The sequence below is a fragment of the Lampetra fluviatilis genome, chromosome 4 (genome assembly GCF_964198595.1).
Source record: "Lampetra fluviatilis chromosome 4, kcLamFluv1.1, whole genome shotgun sequence".
Lineage (NCBI taxonomy): Eukaryota > Metazoa > Chordata > Hyperoartia > Petromyzontiformes > Petromyzontidae > Lampetra > Lampetra fluviatilis.
This window is the reverse complement of record NC_136278.1, coordinates 107,752-126,311: the sequence shown is the minus strand read 5'-3', so window position 1 is coordinate 126,311 and position 18,560 is coordinate 107,752. Positions and strand designations below refer to the sequence as shown.

The window sequence follows — 18,560 nt, the reverse complement described above, 5'->3', positions numbered from 1 at the left end:
CAAACTGGCTGTTTATCAATAACCTGTAATAGTTGTCTGTCAAATAAGATGATCCAAATAAGTGTAGTTACATCTTTTTTGCATGGTTAATCACATCTTTCCAATGATTACTCAGTTTGTAACCCTCATCACGGTTGAAATGATGTCTGTGTTTGTATATTTGTATGGCTTTGTGTACAAACCTTTGATGGTAGCCAGGAGGTTTGCAGAGCACCTTGGTCTCGGAAAAGACAATTTCATGACAGCCCACCCACCCACTCACCCACCCACCCACTCACTCACTCACCCACCCACCCACCCACTCACCCACCCACCCACTCACTCACCCACTCACCCACCCACCCACCCACTCACCCACCCACTCACCCACCCACCCACCCACCCACTCACCCACCCACCCACTCACTCACTCACCCACCCACCCACCCACTCACCCACCCACCCACTCACCCACTCACCCACCCACCCACCCACTCACCCACCCACCCACCCACTCACTCACCCACTCACCCACCCACCCACCCACTCACCCACCCACCCACTCACCCACCCACCCACTCACTCGGCAAACTGCAGGCCACCTCGCACTGCTCCACTTTTGAATTCCCTCGACAGTCCTCGACAGTCGTCGTCGTGTCTCTCGCCTCGGCTCCGATCACCATCATAACCGTGCTCAACTCAAGAAACGCGTTCACTATTCTATATTAACCACTCCGATAGTGCTGCTTGTTGCTGGCCGCTTGGCGGGCTGGGCATTGGGGCCCTGTGCTCAGCCACTGTCTGTTTAAACAAAGAGACATACAAACACGAGACTTTAATCCAAGTGAAGTTTGAGGGGGGGGGGGTGCTGAAATGAAGGTAGTTATTAACTTGTTTCGTATTTGGGGCTCAACTCCGCTCCTCGTGTTGCGATCTCCGATCCTAGTGGAGATCCCCTACGGCACGCAAACGCGTGTACGTGCTGTGTGTGTAGCGTCACCCAAACTCTGTGTAAGTGTCGTGCGGCTCAACTGGGGTTGTTAAATCGGCGATGTTTTTGTAACCGGTAACCGCGTGCAAAAATGGTGAGAAACCGGTTCGTACCGGTTAGTGAGCGGCACATACAGGGACGACCAGAACGGCAACACGAGCCACGTCCCGTGGGGTTCCGTAGCTGAGACATGAAGGCCGCTGCCACCTCCCGGCGCGGCAGCTGAGACGGTGGAGCAAGCCAGTCACAAGGATGCCCCTGCACCTTGTGACTGAGAGACGGCGGTAGATGTCCCCGCGCCGTGTGCGTGTCTGGGGGTGGTGCCACCACCCCCACCCAGCGCACGCGCCGCCGTCACGAACGCTGCGACATCCCATCGTGGCCGCCCCAGTGCTCGCCGAGCATTCCCACTGGAGCCGGCGATCGGCTCATGACTCTCGATAACTGGTTACCGTTTCTGACGGCGGTTACCGGTTTAGCGGTGAATGTTTACCAACCTCGGCGGTTTCGACTCGGTGGGCTTTGCCGTGCCAAATTTTGATACAAAACTCCCTGCCCCCTCCCTCCCTCCCCGGGCGGCAGCAGCGCCCCCCCCCGCCGTGGTCGTCGTAGCTCGTCGCGTCTTTGTGCTGCCCTCATCGCTCGCGCCGTCGTGAAGGTCGCCGTGAAGGTCACGGGATTGCGGGGCAGGCAGCGCGCCTCCTGCACACCGCTGCCCCACGTCGAGTCTTTAGCTACACACGCCACCTGGGGGTGCGCCCTCACCGCTTGCGTCGGACTCAGAAGAGCCGACACGGCGGCTCCTCGCCGATGCACATCGGGCAGTTCACATTCATTGACTTCAGCAAGCCCCTGCTGACATGGGGCAGGTCACAGGCAGTGACTAAGCCTGCCCCTGCTGACATGGGGCAGGTCACAGGCAGTGACTAAGCCTGCCCCTGCTGACATGGGGCAGGTCACAGGCAGTGACTAAGCCTGCCCCTGCTGACATGGGGCAGGTCACAGGCAGTGACTAAGCCTGCCCCTGCTGACATGGGGCAGGTCACAGGCAGTGACTAAGCCTGCCCCTGCTGACATGGGGCAGGTCACAGGCAGTGACTAAGCCTGCCCCTGCTGACATGGGGCAGGTCACAGGCAGTGACTAAGCCTGCCCCTGCTGACATGGGGCAGGTCACAGGCAGTGACTAAGCCTGCCCCTGCTGACATGGGGCAGGTCACAGGCAGTGACTAAGCCTGCCCCTGCTGACATGGGGCAGGTCACAGGCAGTGACTAAGCCTGCCCCTGCTGACATGGGGCAGTTCACAGGCAGTGACTAAGCCTGCCCCTGCTGACATGGGGCAGGTCACAGGCATTGACTAAGCCTGCCCCTGCTGACATGGGGCAGTTCACAGGCAGTGACTAAGCCTGCCCCTGCTGACATGGGGCAGGTCACAGGCAGTGACTAAGCCTGCCCCTGCTGACATGGGGCAGGTCACAGGCATTGACTAAGCCTGCCCCTGCTGACATGGGGCAGGTCACAGGCAGTGACTAAGCCTGCCCCTGCTGACATGGGGCAGGTCACAGGCAGTGACTAAGCCTGCCCCTGCTGACATGGGGCAGTTCACAGGCAGTGACTAAGCCTGCCCCTGCTGACATGGGGCAGGTCACAGGCAGTGACTAAGCCTGCCCCTGCTGACATGGGGCAGGTCACAGGCATTGACTAAGCCTGCCCCTGCTGACATGGGGCAGGTCACAGGCAGTGACTAAGCCTGCCCCTGCTGACATGGGGCAGGTCACAGGCAGTGACTAAGCCTGCCCCTGCTGACATGGGGCAGTTCACAGGCAGTGACTAAGCCTGCCCCTGCTGACATGGGGCAGTTCACATGCAGTGACTAAGCCTGCCCCTGCTGACATGGGGCAGTTCACATGCAGTGACTAAGCCTGCCCCTGCTGACATGGGGCAGGTCACAGGCAGTGACTAAGCCTGCCTCTGCTGACGAGACACCGAATGTAGAAACCGGTCGAGTTTTGCTTGAGTTGGACTGATGCTGTTGATGTGATCATCCAGAAGGGAGGCGACGACACGACCGTGTGGCTGATGGGATGCGTTTAGAAATGTCCTTGTGCTTTGTATCCCTGTGGAGGGACGGATATGTGGAGCATGAGGCGTGTTGTCCGCTTGCTTGCTGTGTACTCGCGTTGTGTGTAGTTCGCGACTTAAGTAAAGATCGCACATCCACTCTTATCTTTACAATACATTATCGTTGATTCATCACACGCGCTCGACTCTTGAGTGTTTCCTAACGACTGCTGGCTCTGCCGGTTCGATTCACGGCTTGTGTGGGAAGTCAACAGTGGATGGCCCCTGGAGAGACTCGCCCCCGCACGCCTCAAGAACGTGGAATTTCCACCACTCACTCTGCAGGGCTGTAAACAGAAGATGAGCACCAATATTCATTCGAGCAGAGAAGCAGTTTAAATTATTTTATCTCGATATTTTTCACAAAGCTGCTAGGCCAGCTTGGGCATTATTATCGGCGTAATGCACTACCACGAGAGTACAGCGTAGGATATCCATAGCAACCCTGCATCATCATTGTGCCCTGTATTCCGAGAGGAGAAGGAGCGGTGGGATTCGCTCACGAGCGAGTGGCGAGGTGCAGGGGCCCAGGACGGGACCCTCGGAGCGAGCTCTCCCGACACGAGTCGTCGTTTGTGTGACTCCAGCGATGCCGCCGCTGTCCCCTCTGTGCGCCATTGGTCACGTGAGGATGGAAGTGGAGGAAATGTTCAGAGGCGCGGGGCCAAACAAACCCAGCTCCTCCATCAAGTCTATAAGAGGACGGTCCCCGCGTGGCCGACGCAGGGAATTGGGGAAAGTGCTTTCAACGCGAGATGGTGGTGTGGTCTAAACAACACCCGGCTGCCTTTGTCTCCCCACATGCCGCACAAGATACTCGTTTTAGGGCTGGGTCCATCGAGTAGAGGCCGAGGGCCAGTTCAGATATCCTTGCTGATGTTGGCCATGGGCGGGAATCGAACTCGAGCCGCCAGGTTCGTAGCATAGCACGCTAACCACTGTACCACCGCTCTCCATACGTCCTTAAAAGAGACGGACACACATCCACACTAACACACATTCACACACATCCACACTAACAAGATAAAGACAGATATCCCCCTATAGCCTCAAGATACATTTGGGGCAAGTGCTGTTCGCGAGTACCTATGAAGGCAGGTGGCCAACACCACCTTCGGCCGCCTTTGTGTCCTCAGTGGTGATGTTTACGCATCGCACCAGGTACTTATTTCAGGTTGAGTCAACATCGGGAGGCCTGCTTCAAATAATCATCACTGATGTTAACCGTGAGCGGGTGTGTAGCTCAGCGCGCTAACCCCATACTACCGCTCCCCCATCCACACGAACACACATCCACACGAACACATCCACACTAACACACACTAACACCTCCACACTAACACATCCACACTAACACATCCACACTAACACATCCACACTAACACACACTAACACCTCCACACTAACACATCCACACTATCACATCCACACTAACACATCCACACTAACACATCCACACTATCACATCCACACTAACACATCCACACTAACACATCCACACTAACACATCCACACTAACACATCCACACTAACACATCCACACTATCACATCCACACTAACACATCCACACTAACACATCCACACTAACACATCCACACTAACACATCCACACTAACACATCCACACTAACACATCCACACTAACACATCCACACTAACACATCCACACTAACACATCCACACTATCACATCCACACTAACACATCCACACTAACACACCCACACTAACACATCCACACTAACACATCCACACTAACACATCCACACTAACACATCCACACTAACACACACTAACACCTCCACACTAACACATCCACACTAACACATCCACACTAACACATCCACACTAACACATCCACACTAACACATCCACACTAACACATCCACACTAACACACATCCACACGAACACACATCCACACGAACACATCCACACTAACACATCCACACTAACACATCCACACTAACACATCCACACTAACACATCCACACTAACACATCCACACTAACACATCCACACTAACACATCCACACTAACACATCCACACTCACACATCCACACTAACACATCCACACTAACACATCCACACTAACACATCCACACTAACACATCCACACTAACACATCCACACTAACACATCCACACTAACACACACTAACACCTCCACACTAACACATCCACACTAACACATCCACACTCACACATCCACACTAACACATCCACACTAACACATCCACACTAACACATCCACACTAACACATCCACACTAACACATCCACACTAACACACATCCACACGAACACACATCCACACTAACACATCCACACTAACACACACTAACACCTCCACACTAACACATCCACACTAACACATCCACACTCACACATCCACACTCACACATCCACACTAACACATCCACACTAACACATCCACACTAACACACACTAACACCTCCACACTAACACATCCACACTAACACATCCACACTAACACATCCACACTCACACATCCACACTAACACATCCACACTAACACATCCACACTAACACATCCACACTAACACACACTAACACCTCCACACTAACACATCCACACTAACACATCCACACTAACACACACTAACACCTCCACACTAACACATCCACACTAACACATCCACACTCACACCTCCACACTAACACATCCACACTAACATACTGCAAAGTCGCAATGACAAGTTTGGCCTCCACTCAATGTCGCCCCCTTCAGCCCCCACCGCCCTCCCACCTCCCGACCAACTGCCTCCAATTCCCAAGATTCAGGCTCCACTCGCGACGCCCTCTCGCTCCCAGGAGCAATTAAACTCGAAAGGAGCCACGAATTGTGACCTCTAAATGCTTCAAATGAGGCAGGCAATTGGGCAGGCGGCGTGACCCCAACTCGGGGTCACGGGAACTGTGACCCCGCCCCCCTCCGTGTATAACATATACACGCAGTGTACACCTTTGTTCAACATAGACTCCCCAACTAGCCCTACCACTAACCCTACCACTAACCCTACCACTAGCCCTAACTCTACCACTAGCCCTACCACTAACCCTACCACTAGCCCTACCACTAACCCTACCACTAACCCTACAACTAACCCTACCACTAGCCCTACCACTAACCCTACCACTAACCCTACCACTAGCCCTACCACTAACCCTACCACTAACCCTACCACTAGCCCTAACCCTACCACTAGCCCTACCACTAACCCTACCACTAACCCTACCACTAGCCCTACCACTAACCCTACCACTAGCCCTAACTCTACCACTAGCCCTACCACTAGCCCTACCACTAGCCCTACCACTACCCCTACCACTAGCCCTAACCCTACCACTAGCCCTACCACTAACCCTACCACTAGCCCTACCACTAGCCCTACCACTAACCCTACCACTAACCCTACCACTAGCCCTACCACTAGCCCTACCACTAACCCTAACCCTACCACTAGCCCTACCACTAGCCCTACCACTAGCCCTAACCCTACCACTAGCCCTACCACTAGCCCTACCACTAGCCCTACCACTAGCACTACCACTAGCCCTACCACTAGCCCTACCACTAGCCCTACCACTAACCCTACCACTAGCACTACCACTAGCCCTACCGCTAGCCCTACCACTAGCCCTACCACTATCCCTACCACTACCACTAGCCCTATCACTAGCCCTACCACTAGCCCTACCACTAACCCTAACCCTACCACTAGCACTAACCCTACCACTAACCCTACCACTAGCCCTAACCCTACCACTAGCCCTACCACTAACCCTACCACTAGCCCTACCACTAAACCTACCACTAGCCCTACCACTAACCCTACCACTAACCCTAACCCTACCACTAGCCCTACCACTAACCCTACCACTAACCCTACCACTAACCCTACCACTAGCCCTACCACTAACCCTACCACTAGCCCTAACTCTACCACTAGCCCTACCACTAGCCCTACCACTAGCCCTACCACTAGCCCTACCACTAGCCCTAACCCTACCACTAGCCCTACCACTAACCCTACCACTAGCACTACCACTAACCCTACCACTAGCCCTACCACTAGCCCTACCACTAACCCTAACCCTACCACTAGCCCTACCACTAGCCGTACCATTAGCCCTACCATTGTCACTAGCCCTACCAGTCTCGCACGAACCTTAATCCGCTGTTACTCCAGAAAAGCGCGAGTCACGGTTCGATTCCTGGATGTGGTGAACTCTGGGCTGTGATGACTCAGGAGAAGAGCAAATCCCTCGCCCAGAAGAAAGAACAGCTCAGGTCACTTTACAAAGACAAAGATCCCCGGTATAGCCTAAACAAGCTATTGGGGCAAGTGCTGTTGTCAAGCACCTATACAGCGCGTTAACCACCGCGCCACCGCTCCCCGTGACACACTGACCCACAAACACCCCCACACTGACCCACAAACACCCCCACACTGACCCACAAACACCCCCACACTGACCCACAAACACCCCCACACTGACCCACACACGCGCGCGATGCAATGTCAATCTTCGTCTCCGCGGGTTCACAGGCGAGTGAGGGAGTGGCCGATGGGTTCACGCAGCGAGGCGAGGCCGAGATCCCCACGTGTCGCCCACTCGAGTCTGCGTCTCTCCTCTCGTCACCCCCAGGGCGACTCGCGCCGCGCCATTGGTTTCGCGAGGCTTTGAAGAGACGCGCCCTCGCTCCATCCCTCCGCTCCTCTGTACTCGCTCCCTCCCTCACCTCCACCCCACCCACCTCGCTCACCCCACTGTCACCCCCCGGCACTTGCGCTCCTGACCCCCCCACCGGACCCCATCCCAGACCCTCTCGGCCGCCCTCGTCGCGGGCCGCGAGTTCCCGTCTTCCTGCAGCAGGCGGCGCTGCAGTCCGCAGGGAGCGCTCCGCAAAGCCACGCGGCGTCCAACCTGAACCGTTGTCCCACATGTCTCATCGGTACCACGTGGGGTGGCAAGTGCTTCCAATTATTTTATGAAATTATGATATCTCTAGATCACAAACGTCTGTGATAGCAAAGTCACTGCTGTAGCTTTATCGCGCTAATATATAGTTAGAGAAGTGTGCCGTGATGTCTAAGAGAAAATGGTGTTGAGAAAACTACCGCCCGTTACGATCTGCGTCGCCTGCGATATGTGAGAGTGCCGTCCACAGCGAGCGTCTCTACACGCGATGCTGCTCCGCACACTCGGCCTTCTGCTCGCGGTGGACACTGAACCGTGACACTTCTCTGAATCGCCGGCAGGTGGAATGTGACGCTGAAATGAACGCCGCCAGCTGACAATGTAATTGCCGCGAACCTCGGCGAGAAGCAACGAGGGAGAAGTCCCCCTCCGTCTGAGGCCCTCCTCCCCCCTGGCTCCTCACTCGCGCTGCCCCCACGCGCCGATGCCGCCCTCTGGCGTCGTCTCGGCCACGGGGACCCCACCACTTGCTGGCAGAGACAGCCACGAGGTGTCACCGGGAACTCAAGGGGCAGACGGTTCGCCTCTTCCATTCGCGTTGGCAGTAGGGCAACTCCTATCTGACACATCTCGTCAGCCGCACCGTCTACTGATTGTGCGTCTTGCCAGCAGCATTGTTTGGTACTACACCCATTGTCTCATCAGCAGAGCCAGGCTTTGCTTGAACCGTTGCAGGTGAACCGCCCGATGTGCACAACACGACCCGGTGACTGCGTTGTGCACAACACGACCCGGTGACTGCGTTGTCTACAACACGACCCGGTGACTGCCTTGTGCACAACACGACCCGGTGACTGCGTTGTCTACAACACGACCCGGTGACTGCCTTGTCTACAACACGACCCGGTGACTGCCTTGTGTACAACACGACCCGGTGACTGCGTTGTGCACAACACGACCCGGTGACTGCGTTGTGCACAACACGACCCGGTGACTGCGTTGTGCACAACACGACCCGGTGACTGCGTTGTGTACAACACGACCCGGTGACTGCGTTGTGTACAACACGACCCGGTGACTGCGTTGTGTACAACACGACCCGGTATCTGCGTTGTGTACAACACGACCCGGTAACTGCGTTGTCTACAACACGACCCGGTAACTGCGTTGTGTACAACACGACCCGGTAACTGCGTTGTGCACGACACGGGGAGCGAGCGAGAGGAACATCTTCATTGCAGGGAGCGGTGCGAGGCTCGCGGGCATTGAGGCTGTAATTATGGATAATGACTCGGATCTGCGGTTAATTTGGAATTAATTGAAAAAGAAAAATATGTTTTGAAAATAATAAATATTAGTGAACTATGCGCCCGAGCATGCGCGTGGAGGGAGGGGTGAGGTGGCTCGCGGCTTTGACACAGCCGTGAAATTAACCTGTCACTCGACATCACCTGTGGCAGGTGAGGTGAGGGGTGGTGCTGGCTGCTGCACTGTACAGTAGCAATGATTCATAGCGGTGGTGGTCAGCCGCCCCTTTATCGCTCCACTATCGCGACTGTGATCGTTACTGTTCCCGTGAGCTTCACTTATTGGATGCATTCAATCGTATTGATGACTCAATACGTCCACCACACCGTGTTCAACGAACACAACAACACACTCACTCATTCATCCACTCACCCACTCACTAATTGACGTATGCACTCATTCATCCACCCACTAATTTTTCCATTCATTGACCAACTGACTCAACAACAACTCACTCACTCATGCATCCACTCACCCACTCACTAATTGACGTATGCACTCATTCATCCACCACCCACCACACCGCAGGTCGCGTCACTTCTCTGTCTGCTTCTTCACTCGCACTGCTCCATTCTCCATTTGCCTCCTCCCATCGTCATCGTCGTCTCTTTTCCCGAACTCGTGCAAATGTAACCCTGCTCAGTTCAAGAAACGCGTTGACACTTATGTATTACAACTCGGATCGTGCTGTTGGTTGCTGGCCGCTTGTCGTTTTGGGCCTTGAGGCTTGTGCTCAGCAACCGGGTCGAACGCACCCCCACTCACCCCAATGAACTCTCGAAGCGACATCTCAACCACGTCCATCGTGAGGCGGGAGCCAGGACCACGTGGCGTGCTCGCGACGCGCTGCCCGCAGGCGACCGGGCCGGTCGCACCACCGGCCCGTGGAGGCGTCACGGGGTGAGTGGTGAGCGTGACTTGCCTCGACAGCGTATCTGGGTTACAAGGGGGATCTTTGTCTTCGTGGTATCTGAGCAACTTCTGGGACGTACCTAGGTCGACTTGGCCTCATGAGTACCTGGTGCGGTGTGTAAAATACAGCAATAGGGAAACAAAGACGGCCGGGCGTGGTCCGGCTCACACCAACCCACGTGTGCCATATCGGCCTGAATAGGTGCTCCCTAACAGCCCTTCTCGTCTGCACGACCTTGCAACATATATATGTGTAATGACTGGCTCAGAGACACGCAGAGTAGGAGGCACTGTCAGCACAGCCGGCAGGCCGCCCGACTGGCGACGCCGAGACGGTGAAGACTCCGGCAGCATCAGCAGCAGCACTCCACACGACAGGGACCCCCCCCCCCCACTCCACTCGACAGCCCCGAGGTCCCCTCCAGGGCCCCTCTTATACCGCCAGCGTGGCCTGCTGGCTCCGCCCCCGGCCACGCTCCCCCTTCTGGAACCTTCTCGCGGGTTCTCGGTGTGCCCCTTCCGTGACCTTTCCCCTCCATCCCTCTCCGGTCTATCACGTGGCCTGCTGCCAGTCAGCGCTGCTGTAGCTGCAGATCCCCTGCCCTGCCAGCAGCCAGCGCTGTGCTGCTAAGTGAACGATTCTATGTCACTACATATGGATGCCTACATGTCATGGTGTATCCTATGCCTTCTTTAGGTCGACTCAGCCTGAATGTTTATCTACAGTGACGATAATGATGGGGGTGAACATCAGCACTGGAGAGACAAAGACGGTCGGTGCGGCCGGCCCCTCGCTTGGCGTCGTTTAGCGCGTCACCGAGAGCCTCGTGCAGTGCAGCGCCACCCCGCGTGGAGTGGACCTCGTTCATCGCCGTCGACGGTCGCAATTCCTGTCGAAGCGACAACGGCCACCAGTGTCCGTGTGGAGCCGCACTCCGAGCAGGCGGGCAAGGCGCCTCCTCCTCCTCCATCCGCTGTCTGCCCCTCCGCATGCAGAACAGAAGTCGTTTGACGCATCCCATCAGCAGCCACAGGGCATTGACGGTCACGTCCTGCAGTTCATCAGCATTGGTTCAAGCTGAGGCACTGAACGTCAACACTGCTCCGGATGATTGATTTTGATGAAATGAATCGCTCCCGGCAGGCCGTGCCACTGACGGGATGTGTACAAAGACACTTGAGTTGCTTTGCGGAGGGACAGATATGGGAAGAAGGCTGTGAATTGTCTCATGTTGTTATTGAGTCGAATTGATAGTGCTGGGATGGGAGGTGAGGGTAGGGGTCATGATTGGGCGGGTGGGGGGTGAGGGCGGGGGGTGAGGGTGGGGGTGAGGGTGGGGGTGAGGGTGGTGAGTGAGGGGGGAGAGCCGAGACCTTGGCCCCCTGTGAGCGAGGATGGGGGCGAGGGGGGGGGCGACTGGCGCCGCTTCTCGCCCACCCACGTGGTGGAGATTGCGGGGAGAGGGGGGAGGGGAGCGAGAGGGAGCGAGAGGGAGGGGAGCGAGAGGGAGGGGGAGGAGTGAGAGGGGGGGGAGTGAGAGGGAGGGGAGTGAGAGCGAGGGGAATGAGAGGGGGGGAGTGAGAGCGGGGGGAGTGAGAGCGGGGGGAGTGAGAGGGGGGAGTGAGAGGGGGGGGGGGGAGTGAGAGGGAGGGGGGGGGGAGAGCGAGCGGAGCATTCGGGGGTGAGGGGACACCTCGCCCATCCCCTCGGCCCAGCTCCCATTCATGATCCCGGAGCCGAGACGCAACGCGATACGGGAGGGGGACCCCCCCCACCGCCAGCGGACACAGCCCCTCCCCTCCACCCCCGCCTCCCCTCCCACCGCCACACGTCAACAACATTTCGGGTTTTTTTGCTGTTTCATGCTAAATAGCGCAGTTTGGACACATTCTGTTTTACTGATAATGAAGTTCAAGGCGCAGCGCTGCAACTGCTGCTCACGTTACTGTTGGCGGAAGGAGCCTCCACAAGAGGGAGCTCCAGCGAGAGTATTTTGCCTACTCTGTCACTCTGGCCAGACGTGTTGGAAGATATCGGTGTGGCCACACGATGCCCCACCAAACGCGACCTGCCGATCAAATCACGTTGACTGCGGCGTCACAAACTCGCATCATCGGGAGACGGAGTCGAACCGGCGACCTCTGAGTTGCGAGTCTAACGAGCTCGCCAGCACATCGCGGGAGTGCCCGTGGACTCACTCACAGAGAGCCGTAGGTGAGGATACGAATTGGTATGTACACGACGTCTCAACTCAACCATGCCATTGCCCCCTGCTGTAGCCGAGCCGAGCGGACAAACCCCAGTGGCAGCTGTCCCCGATGAATGAGAAACGAGAAATATTGTTTTTTGGATTCAGAATGAGGTCAAGTTCTCGATGTTCGAGTCAGGAGGAGGGCGGTGTTCGTGAGATGATTCCCGTCGTCTCTGTGTGCGGAGCTGCGGAGGAGCTGACACGAAGCGGAATTGACCAATCTGCAGAGACGACATGTCAGGGAACGGCCTCGGAAGAGACACCTGGCCAATAATAACGACTTGTCAGCCGCCTCCCAATCACTCTTCCATCACGACGACTATCACGGATGCCGTTCCCGTAAACTTTACTCGTTAATTCCTGAACCTGTGTTGAGGATTCGGTCTGACAGACTGAAGCTAAACTCAGATGTCTCCGTTCTGTACGTGTCCGTGTGCCCATGAGTCGGTCTATTAATGCATCTGTCTGTACACACTGCACGTACAGTAAAACTAATGCAGCAGTGCAACTATGCAGTATATAATAGTCCCATGCAGTATACATGTATACTGTATATAATTGTGAGACCTGGTCGCGTGCGGTCTCGCGAAGGTGACTCACGGGATCCTTCAATCCTCCCTCGACGATAATTCGGGTCTCTAATGTCAGGTGTCTGTCACGCGCCAGAGCGAGGGTGTGTGGGGTCAGCGAGGGGTGTGAGTATGTTGGACTTCTTTCGCACCATACGTAGCCAACCTTGCTATTCGGAGTGTGTGTGCGTGTTGTCTGCGTCTTGTGTGTGTGTAGGTGTGTCAATGAGTGTCTCCTGTGCTCATAAACGATACTGCGCACACGCTGTGCCATTTAGCGCCTTGCACATCTGTACTATATGTGTACAGATGTGCGTGTGTATGTGTGTGCAAACATGCACACACATACACACGCACATCTGTACTATATGTGTACAGATGTGCGTGTGTATGTGTGTGCAAACATGCACACACATACACACGAACATCTGTACTATATGTGTACAGATGTTCGTGTGCATGTGTGTGCATGTTTGCACACACATACACACGCACATCTGTACTATATGTGTACAGATGTTCGTGTGTATGTGTGTGCATGTTTGCACACACATACACACGAACATCTGTACTATATGTGTACAGATGTGCGTGTGTATGTGTGTGCATGTTTGCACACACATACACACGCACATCTGTACTATATGTGTACAGATGTGCGTGTGTATGTGTGTGCATGTTTGCACACACATACACACGAACATCTGTACTATATGTGTACAGATGTGCGTGTGTATGTGTGTGCATGTTTGCACACACATACACACGAACATCTGTACTATATGTGTACAGATGTGCGTGTGTATGTGTGTGCATGTTTGCACACACATACACACGCACATCTGTACTATATGTGTACAGATGTTCGTGTGTATGTGTGTGCATGTTTGCACACATTGAAGCAGCAGTACCCTGTGCAGTGTAAATGCATTAGAGACGGGGAGACAAAGGCCGCCCTCGCGCGCCGCGCCGTGCGGGCGAGTGAGAGTGTGGCTGCAACGTCGATGTCGCGCTGAGCATTGAGGTATCGATGCTGATCTTGTGTTTACAGCCCTGCAGAGCCAGTGGAGGAAATTCCACATTCCGTTGGCCGGGGCGAATCTTCCCATATAACAACCGTTGTGCACTGTCCCACAAAGTGGTACTCATACTATCGACCACAAAGAATGATGAGCCGAGACAAACTCCTCAACCAGGATTTGAACTCGTAACCTTCATCCCGCAGTGGATTGATCATGGCTGATGATTGATGACGATGTGTTCAGGCACGCGTGTATTTTGCGCTGAGGAGTTCTCGCCTCCATATCACTCTTCTGTCGCTACTACAGCAGGGGTCACTCTTCCCGTGAGCTCCACTCGTTGATTCGACCGGACATCTGTGAAAAATATCTTTGTAGCTCATTGGATTCCTCCACCCTGGTTGAGGTCTATCAGCCACTGACTTTTTCATCTCCTCCACTCTGTGTTCAACCACCACACTGACTGCAGGTCACGAACTCACCACCCACTCACCACATTGCAGGTCACCTCCCTTCCCACCGTCTCTCTCAGTCACTCTGTGCGACACGCGTACTACACTCTCAGCTTCTGCTGCAACGTTGACCGTGCTGTTTGTTGCTGGCCGGTTGGGCCTGTGCCCAGCATCTCGGTGTAAACAACAACATCTATTGGGGATCTCCGTGCGGGTCACGGCACGAGTGACTTGTGGGGGGGGGGTCGCGTGCACGCGCACACCGCAGCTGCGCGTGCGTCACGCCCAATGACGCCGCCTCCACGCGCGTGGCTCGAGGCCACGCGCTGTCTCATCGGCAGCGTCGTCGTCGTCATAATGAGCCGTGGCCTATCCACTGCTATAATGACGCCTGCCCATCATCATTACCACAAGCCATGGCCTATCTACTGCTGCATTAAGGCATTCATCGTTCCGTCTCCGCGGTGGTCGAACTCTCGGGCGCATTCCCTCAATTTGCTGACATTCCGCCACTAGTCCCTTCACTCGTCGACTGATCGACACCCAACGGAACATTGCCATGCGGACGATCACGAGAACTTTACAAGTGATGCCATTGCCTTGGATTCCTGCACTGTCAAACAGCGAGGTGCTGCAGAGATCCTCCGTGAACCGCGTGCATCAGCAGTGGACCCAAGCCTCCTCCTGCCGATCAACGGGGATCTGAAGAGCGTTCCGCGGCCACGGCTGAGATGTGCAACTCGCCTGCGTTCGGAAATACGCGGCACAAACAGACGACCGTGGGAGGGGAGCCGTCGGGCGACAGCCCTTGCCCCGCGAGCGATGAGCGCAGCGGTGGCAGCGGCTGTTTGCACACCAGCGAGGGGTGGGGAAGCTGCGGGACCCCTGCAGTCGGCGCCCAGCAGGGAGAGACCTCGGGGGCCAGCGGCCCCAACACATTCATACTGAACATCTACATGGACATTCGATGAAAAAGATCTTTACAGCTCATCAGATTCCTCAAATGTAAATAACTATTCTGATTCGTAGTCTCTATTCGCTAACAGCACTCACCCCGACAGCCCGTCCGTGCGGCTGTCTGCATGTGCGTGTAACTGTGCGTGTGTCCGTGTGTGTGTCCGTGTGTGCGTGTGTCCGTGTGTGTGTCCGTGTGTCAGTGTGTCCGTGTGTGCATGTGTCCGTGTGTGCGTGTGTCCGTGTGTGCGTGTGTGTCTCGGCGTGCCTCGTACCGCGTGGGTAGCGGTGCGCACCCACTGCACATCACCAACACCGACACATTCGTCAGCAACGCTGTAGCCCTGAATAAAAGATACAGTATGCTTGGATCTTTCGGTAAAGTCACGTAGAAGGGAAATAATAAAATAATTTAAATAAAACATAATAAAATTGTCACAACGTTTCAGCCACAACACAAGCAGCCGTCCTCAGGTGAAGAACAGAGCTGTCAGAAAGACAGCATCTTAATGAACGCTGCTAAGCTTGGCAGCGTATTTTAAGCTGGGTCGGAGGAGCAGAGCGCCTTGACAAAGGAGTTTACATATCAACAGAGGAATTTAGCATGTTGATGCTAAAAAACTGCTTCTGCCCTACTACCATACAATAAACCGATGTGAAAAAACTAGGTATAAACTACATCAATATAATCAATGTACTCAATATACTCTCCAATAAGCTGAGTTTACATATTGGAGAGTATATTGAGTATATTGATTAGATTGATGTAGTTTATATTTTCGTTTTTTATCGGTTCACTATATGGTAGTCATTATATAGTGTAGTAATGTTAACGTGTAAACAACACTCATGAACGTGAGCGTCGTTGTGGACTCTACCCCGCGTCACTCCCTCCGCGTCACTCTCCCCGCGTCACTCTCCTGCGTCACTCCGCCCGCGTCTCTCTCCCCGCGTCACTCCCCCCGCGTCACTCCCCCCGCGTCACTCACCCCGCGTCACTCTCCCCGCGTCACTCCCCCTGCGTCACTCTCCCCTGTCAGGGCGCTCCGCCCGTGTCCCTCTGCACGACCCTTTTCATCGGCGGTCAAACACGCGCCACTAAACCGGTAACCGTTTACGAATCCGAAAGTCAGGGAACGGTGATCGATGCAATTGGCACTTGAGTTGCCATTGGCCCCTGACTGGCACGCGTGGGCGCACAAACCGCACGGCGGCCACGCTCACCGCGTAGGCCACGTGCCCTCGTGTTTAGTCAGCTGCTAAATGTGAAACTTGTTTGTATTGCTGTAGACATCTTTGTGTGTGCGGCAATCCGGTAACCGGTTTACTTTCTACATGCGGTTACCCATCATGTATTGTTTCAAGTTAACTGGAGGTCTGTGCGCACGTGTGTACGCGTGTAGTACAATTGTGTGTGTTGTGTGCGTTGTGTGTATTGTGTGTGTTGTATGTATTGTGTGTGTTGTGTGTATTGTGTGTATTGTGTGTGCTGTGTGTATTGTGTGTATTGTGTGTGTTGTATGCATTGTGTGTATTGTGTGTGTTGTGTGTGCTGTGTGTATTGTGTGTATTGTGTGTATTGTGTGTATTGTGTGTGTTGTGTGTATTGTGTGTATTGTGTGTGCTGTGTGTATTGTGTGTGTTGTATGTATTGTGTGTGCTGTGTGTATTGTGTGTATTGTGTGTGCTGTGTGTATTGTGTGTGTTGTATGTATTGTGTGTGCTGTGTGTATTGTGTGTGTTGTATGTATTGTGTGTATTGTGTGTGTTGTATGTATTGTGTGTATTGTGTGTGTTGTGTGTATTGTGTGTATTGTGTGTATTGTGTGTGCTGTGTGTATTGTGTGTGTTGTATGTATTGTGTGTATTGTGTGTGTTGTGTGTAGTGTGTGTGTTGTGTGTATTGTGTGTACATGTGCATTGTGTGTGTTATGTGTATTGTGTGCGTTGTGTGTGTGTGTGTTGTGTGTATTGTGTGTGTTGTTTGTGTGATGTTTGTGTCTACAACCTCATGCGAGCGAGCATGGTGCGTGTGTACGCGCAGGAGACTGCCCATCAACGTGTCCTGTTAGTGTATCGGTTGCTGAACACTGGCTCAAAGGACCTACTCGTCAAGTGGCCAGTAACAAACAGCACGATTGCAGTTGTCATGGATATGAGTGAACACGTTTTTAATGCAGAAAGGTTATTATCGCGAGAGCCTGGGGACAACGTAAACATTGCGAGGGAATCATGATTCGCGCGTGTGTACGTTTGCATTTGTGTGTATACTATTTGTGTGTACACGATTTGTGTGTACACGATTTGTGTGTATACTATTTGTGTGTACACGATTTGTGTGTACACGATTTGTGTGTAAACGATTTGTGTGTACACGATTTGTGTGTATACTATTTGTGTGTACACGATTTGTGTGTACACGATTTGTGTGTATACTATTTGTGTGTACACGATTTGTGTGTACACGATTTGTGTGTACACAATTTGTGTGTTTACTATTTGTGTGTACACGATTTGTGTGTACACGATTTGTGTGTACACAATTTGTGTACACACACAATGATATGTCGGGCTGTGTCTCTACGTGTGCGTGGATCATCATGATCCATGGTCAATCCACTGCTGGATGAAGGCCTCCCCAAGCCGCCGCCACCACTCGCGAGTCAGCGCTGCGACACCCCAGTCCGTGAGACCCCCACGTCGCCGTCGCCGCCACGCGCGCCGTGTCGGGGTGCCAGTGCGTGTCGGGGTGCCAGTGCGTGTGTCGGGGTGCCAGTGCGTGTGTCGGGGTGCCAGTGCGTGTCGGGGTGCCAGTGCGTGTGTCGGGGTACCAGTGCGCGTGTCGGGGTGCCAGTGCGCCGTGTCGGGGTGCCAGTGCGCCGTGTCGGGGTGCCAGTGCGCGTGTCGAGGTGCCACGTGCGCGCCGTATCGGGGTGCCTGTGCGCGTGTCGGGGTGCCACGTGCGCGCCGTGTCGGGGTGCCTGTGCGCGTGTCGGGGTGCCACGTGCGCGCCGTGTCGGGGTGCCTGTGCGCGTGTCGGGGTGCCACGTGCGCGCCGTGT

At 54.5% G+C, this 18,560-nt stretch overlaps 1 long non-coding RNA gene across 1 annotated transcript; it reads left to right on the top strand.

Moving 5' to 3' along the window:
* Window positions 1–505: 505 nt before the first annotated feature.
* Window positions 506–3,225, top strand: LOC144931414 (uncharacterized). The gene is made up of 2 exons (XR_013636567.1): window positions 506–2,441; window positions 2,485–3,225. It is a non-coding gene; the product is annotated as an uncharacterized LOC144931414 (long non-coding RNA).
* Window positions 3,226–18,560: the final 15,335 nt, after the last annotated feature.